Below are 7,053 nucleotides of genomic sequence, written 5' to 3'. Positions count from 1 at the left end.
ACAAAATACAAAGCAGTTGTAACGAAATTGGTTTTCAATCTAGAAGTGCTGAGCTCCGATGGCTTTCTAATATTGGAAGGAAGAGCGTTCCAGACGACCGTAGAAATGTTTGTGCATAATGCGCAAAATCAATCGGTATTCTTTACGCACGTGTCTGCGCGTTGTTTGAAACGGGTGGGCTTTTTCCAGCACGCACTTCGTCTGTCATGGTTTTTTCTCGGCATTTACAGACCTTGATCACTGCCAGAAGTAGTATCGCCGAGTTTAAAATACTACACACCAATCTAAATAATTGTTTATGCTCACAAAAACAAAATCGCTTTAAAAAATAATAAAGTGCAGACTGTAAAATACTGTTAAATGACACGGGCATTCTTAGCATTTCCCCTGATTGGTTGTATCCTCTTTAACACGTGGATTTGCTCTCCAACACACCAGTGGGCTGTACTCGTAACGAATTGGCATGTTCTATTTACGTGACAAACCTTACTAATTGGATGTCGGGTAGTGGCGGGTTTATCGACACATTTACGCGATTTAACCAAAAAACCCTCTTATGGATGGTTGTATCCTGGCAACAAATCCAAGCTAATCACCTAAAGTTGGGATGAGACTTTCTAAGAGCATCGACATGCCAAACTTTTTAAATAACACATGATGCGTGCTTTTTTTTAACCTTTCCCATGAAAGAGCAATGCAACTATTCAAAATACATTTTGTATTACCGACTAAAACAATGAACAATTAACAGCTATATATCTAAGAAGCCAGAAGCTCGGTAAACGTGGGACGTTGAACCAAATAATAACCAACGTTCCAACAATTCCAACCCACATGCCAACGTTGGCCCAACGTTAGACGCTTTACCTGGGAGGCTTTTGTTGCAGGGTCGACACAAACTTGTGCGGATACATCTCAAAGTAGAACATAACTTACTGGAGAGTACAGAACGGCACAGGTCAACGCTCAACTGCAATTTTTAACGCACTGTAAACAATTGTCGAAGCATGATTTGCAATCTTTATTTTTACAATTTTTTTTCCAGGCATTGAAAACAAAACGTTTATGTACGGTATACCAAGATATCAATCTATTGTTTGTTTACCCATCCCCAAGTTCTATGGAAGAATGGACAAAAAAGTGTGTTTTATCCGGTAAGTCGGCTAATCTGCCCTAACGAGGGCTCGCTATTGCAAAAAAACCAGAGAAATGGCTCTAATAATTATGCCGCTGCACCACACAACACTCAAATCAACATGGGTGCTTAATTCCCCATCATATGAACTGCCAATTTAGCAGTAAATAATTCTGTGATGTAACCTATATCCCTTTCTGATGTGTGCTCAGGTCGTAACCACGTGTTGTTAAGGAGCTTTATAGCTCATCGGATTCCTCCGGTATAAAGGAATATTCTCGATTCTTTTGGGCATATTGTCTGATGTTTTCTTTGCTCCATGTATCCGGCATTTTAACCAAAACGCGGCACCCGAGTAAGAAAGCCCATTGTTCAGATTTTGGCACAAGTGATTTGCCACTGAACAATGAACAATATCGAAAAGCGATGCCAATGTGGATATGTCCATTGTGGCAGCGGAAGAACTGTACAACGATAGGAAACTAAATACTGTACTGCAGTAAAAGTTGAGCTCGGTGGAAACTGATGATGAATTGTATGGTTATAGCTTAAACTTTAGTGAGCATTCAATGCGTTGTGCGCATCTAGTACATTCATAGCTATTACTTGCAGGAACAGTTTTGAAGGGTAATCATGGTGCAGCACGACAATTGATGTACTAAATTTCGATTTAAAGCTTTCGTGACTGCAGGGATTCATCTTCTTGGTTCTTTCGGTAAAGTCACGTAGAAGGGAAATAATAAAATAATACAAATTAAACATAATAAAATACATGTCAATATTATTTTATTATTTTCCTTCTACGTGACTTTACCGAAAGAACCAAGAAAATTGATGTACTCTTCCCCCCCCACCCCCACGCTGGCCCAGACATCCTAGAAGAGGTGGGAAGTCCCCAAACTTGACCCCACCACACGCCGATTTGGTGTAACTTCATCATGCGGTGGTGTGGGCTATGGGGGCATCTCAGAAACTTCCACCTTGTTTCAACTGCCACGCCGGGGAGATCGGCACTATCGACCTGGATTTCAAATCACGTTCTAATCATTGCACGATGACATCATCCCATGTGTGTATGTAGCACTTCTTTCGGAGGTGTAACTCTCACACAAAGACACAGATTCCCCGTATAGCCTTAACAAACTGTTAGGGCAAGTGCTGTTAGCGAGCACCTGTGAAGGCTAGGGGGTGGGTGGCTAACACCACGTCCGACCGCCTTTGTCTCCCCAGTGGCGATGTTTACTATCCACTGAACTAGGGGAGGCCCAGGAAGGTTAAGATAATCATCACTGGTGTTGGCCGTCGTGAGCTGGAATCGAACCCGGGTCGACAGGTTCTACCGCTCACACACATGTACACACATACCCACAACACTCATAATATAGTATATAAAACTATAGTCACTCGGAAAAATGATAATCTCATTAGCCCCTCTGTTTGACATCAATCAATGCACACTATGTGCACATCCATACTGATCAATATTGACCAAAACACTCGCGGGGGGGGGGGGGGAAGCAATTTGCCCTGATTTTAATACAGACCGCAGTCAAAATAATAATAATGTTGATACTGTCACTATGAACTTTTGCTCAAAGTCGTTTGAGATTTGACTTTAGTATTTCGTTAGTATCTAAATTCTGCACGTGCCAAGAGTCTGAAATAATATTTGAACTTGCACAAATTATCTTCAAACGAAACTCTGTTTATTCAGTCCTTGCAATATATATTAACTTTAAAGGGCATCTTGATGTTTAAATCGCTGGCTCAATTTAGCATTTAAATTACTATATTGTTTGCTCTTTAATGTGGACCACTGGCTTTCTCTTGTGAGCAGTACAAACAGCGGTAAAGGTGCAGCACTGTAATTGATCACGATTAGCACGGTTGGCTACGTACGGAGCGAAAGAAGTTTAACAGACATACATCCAAGAGGGAGCTCAATAGAGCCCCTCTCGAGCAGTGGTTCTTCTTCTTAACCTGGGGTGCATCTCGCACCCCCTGGGAGTGCGAGATGCCCTTTTCTAGGGGTGCGAGACATGGGCAGATTTTTTTTTAGAAGGTTAATAAATAATCGAAATACAAATCTATGTACTTATTACCATGATACGTGTTGTAACGATTGCGAACTAAAGGGGGTGCAAGGCTGCAGTTAAAGGTTAAGAACCACTGATCGAGAGGATATCCCAGTAACACATTGCCAACGTTGAGGCAACGTTGGAACGTGGCTAGAACGCTGGGCCCAACTTTTCATGTAGGCTGGGGATTTTACCCGACCCTTACACACAGTGCCGGATTAAGCTAGTGCGGGGCCTGTAGCATATGTTATAAAGGGGTTTCTAAATAAATAAAAAACACGTAAATATTAAAACACAAATTTTTACCTTGCATAGTAAAGTAAATTGTATTTTTTCATTTTCTATACAGCCAGATAATGCGACCATTCGCTAGCCTTAAACACCCAGTCGTTCATAAAAGTTGAAGGCAGTGTAGTACTATAGTAATCGAGCAAGTGCACAATCACCGAACCGGAATTGATAGCTTGGAAGCATTTAGCGCGGGGCCCTTGAAAGTGCGGGACCCGTAGCAGCTACACGTGTCGCAGCTACACGTGTAGCAGCTACACGTCTACACGTGTAGCTGCTACACGTGTAGCTACACGTGTAGCTGCTACTACCCCGTCCTCTCCATCCTGAACTCCCATCGCAACCTCCCCTCGCACTGCACCACCCAGGGCAATCCCAATCGACAACTCAAACACGCTCGCTCGTGCACAAGAGTGAGCCGGTGGCCTGGCGTCTTTGCCAGGCTGTGCCCCTGTGACCTTTCCTCGCGCTCACTGGCACGCGAACCTTCGAAAGTCCCCCGTCGAACTCTCCGTACGAGGTTATACGTTACGATGTCAGGGGCCGTCCATAAATGACGTCACGCGATTTTTGACGATTTTTGACCTCCCCCCCTCGTCACACCCCCCCAAATATGACGTCACAAAGCTCTGCCCCCCCCCCAAATAAATAATGCTTCAAATCGCTTTAAACTATTGTCATTGTAGTGCGTATTTAATGTGACGCTGCACTCTGATGTTGTAGGAGAAAACATTTATTTAAAAACGTATATTTAATTAAGAAGAACGTTTTGATTTAAAGTTTTCGTGACTGCAGTAATTCATATTCTTAGCTCTTTCTGTAAAGTCACGTTGAAGGGAACAATAAAATAATAAAATATATATTTTAAAGTCCCGTTGAATAATAAAATATATATTTTATTATTTTATTGTTTCCCTTCAACGTGACTTTACCGAAAGAGCTAAGAATATAAGTAGAACGTGTTGTTAATATTTAAAGTTGCGCATTTTGATGTGACGTTACATTTCTAACACCCCCCCCCTCTCGTTACACATCGTCACAAATGTCTGACCCCCCTGCCCCCCTAGGTGCGTGACGTCATTTATGGACGGCCCCTAATATAAAACGAAAATAAATAAATAATGCGGCCCCGTTCGCTGACGCCACTGCTGGCGCAAGGGCCACGAGAGGGCGTTCGCGAGAGTATTCCGTCTCGTCTTCCACGTTGGCCAGAAGTCTTGGGAGAAATGTGGGGAGTAGACCCCCACCACCACCATCACCACCACGCGTTTATACTCCACCACGGGCGAGCTGCCCACACGCGCTCTGTGTGTGCGCATTCTGCACTGCTGGGCGGACACAGCGAGGCCGGGGGAGCCGAGGACACGTGCCGCCCATCCATTCAACTGGCCCATTGCATGGAGAGATGGAACGGGCAACCTCTGTGTCTGGATTGCAATGCGCAGCGTGCGGACCACGGACGCGCAGGGCAGCGTTCCCGTTAGGTGGCGGCAATGCTCCGCATTTGACATTGTGGGAATCGTATTCTTAAGCACTTCCCCCACAGAAACAACACACGAATGTGGATGTATGTTTCACATTGGCTCGTACAATTGAGAACGTTTGCACAAATCAGTTTCAAAGACAATGCATGAATTAGAATCAGTGTGTGTTTGTTTGCATGTTCATCACAAGTACGTGTGGTTAATTCGTCTCTTTTTATATTCTGCAGGCAATTCACTGGTTATCTGTGCACGGTACCAAAATAGGCTTCCTTATTGTAATACAATGGTATAGAATACTGCATAACCAACGTTATAATTCAGTACAATCGTTGATTGTGTGTCCTGGGAAGTTTAGTTCTTAATTTTCGGAATTTGGTGGCATATTGTGTGTTTTTTACAGTGTAATTTATTGTTTACCGAGCTACGGCCATAACATGTTATATGAGCACGCGTTTCTTCTTCATTTATAATCACACGAGGCACCTGTTCCCGTTGAGAGGCGCGATCTCATCATGTCAACTCAAGAAGTTCCTACCACCAAGTGCCAACATTTGTGGGCCTCACCGAGAAGTGACACCCGGTCTCTGCGACATGGCCAGTGATATTTAAAAGTCAGCCTCGAGCTACCCCGCAGTCGCCTTACAAGGGAAGAAGACTTCGCACTAAGCTGGCTAATTGGAACCGGGCGGAGAGGGGGTGCTGTGGTGCAACTGTGATATGTTGCACCCAACTCTCTCTACGAGACAAAGCGTTGTAGCCCGATCATTGATTGCATTGAGGTTATATATATAAATGTGTCGTTAAAACCCGCCAGCACCCGACACAGCCAACTAGTAAGGGTTGTCACGTAAACAGAACGTGGCCAATTCGTTACTAGTACAGCACTAACCGGTGTGTTGGAGAGCCAAGACACAACATTTACAATCCGAGTACGACGTTTCGCCAGTAATTACAACTTGCTTCATCAGGCGACAGCCAGATTTGTGGGGAAGTCTGTTTCGTTTCTTATATAGAGGCGTAGATGTGGTGGCCACGCTTCTGCACTCTTGCGCAAAGTGGGTGGGGGGGGCATTAATGAGTCAACGTACATTACACTATGTAACACAATTTTTGTTCCTGGGTAGTAAGTGTTATTTTGTAATTGCTTATGCCTAAAAAGGATAGAAAATTGCTATTATTCCCCACACACTTTGCTTTTGTGATCAGGACAGTGATATCTTGAAATTTACCGATATTCAATGAGAAAACGGGCGAATTTGTGTCTTTTCGTTCACATAAAGTCAGAAAAAAGCAACATATAAATAAAAATAAACATGTATTTATACTAAAGTAATACTAAAATCACTGCAAAAGATTTAGAAGTGAGTAGTTTTTCGAGATTTACGATTAAACTGTAAATCACTTTCACGAATCAGCCCCCAAATGTAGTCTCCCATAATGTTCTCGTTATACTGTCCTTGGTAGCGGCGTTCAAAGTCCAGTTTATCCTGGTGGCAGCGCTCGCCTTGCTCCTCCGAGTACGCTCCCATGTTCTCCTTGAATGTGTTGCGGCGCAGTCCACGACTCCGAGGCAGGTTGCGGTTAGGGGCTCACGCCACGTTTATTAAGGGCTTATGCCAAAGTGTGTTAGGGGCTTACGCCAACCCACCCCCCTAGCCGATAACTCTCCAGGGGACAGGGGTACCAGGATCCCTACAACCCCAGCTAACTCCCCAGGGGACAGGGGTACCAGGATCCCTACAACCCCAACCTCGGCCCGTCGGCGGAGTGGCCTCCCCTAGCCTCGGGTGAGGATTGTCGGGGAGGCTGACCCCCGTCTCCCCGCTCATCTGCGACCCACCGCTCTCCGACTCCCCCCCCCTCGCAGCGGACCCTCGAGGCATGATTTTAAAGGGGCTGTACGAACCGCCCCGCGAGATCGCCGCTGTGCACCTTTCGCACACGCTAACCACGAGCCGCGCGGTGGCTAGCGCACCCACGGTAGAATACCCGCCGGCGCGTGAACACAGGGCACTCCGACGAGTAGGCTCACGGGTTTAACGCGCGCGGCGAGCGCGCACACGTGGGT

This window comes from Petromyzon marinus, chromosome 26 (assembly GCF_048934315.1).
Source record: "Petromyzon marinus isolate PM22_M1 ecotype Great Lakes invasive population chromosome 26, UKy_Petmar_22M1.pri1.0, whole genome shotgun sequence".
Classification (NCBI taxonomy): domain Eukaryota; kingdom Metazoa; phylum Chordata; class Hyperoartia; order Petromyzontiformes; family Petromyzontidae; genus Petromyzon; species Petromyzon marinus.
This window is presented reverse-complemented; position numbering follows the sequence as displayed.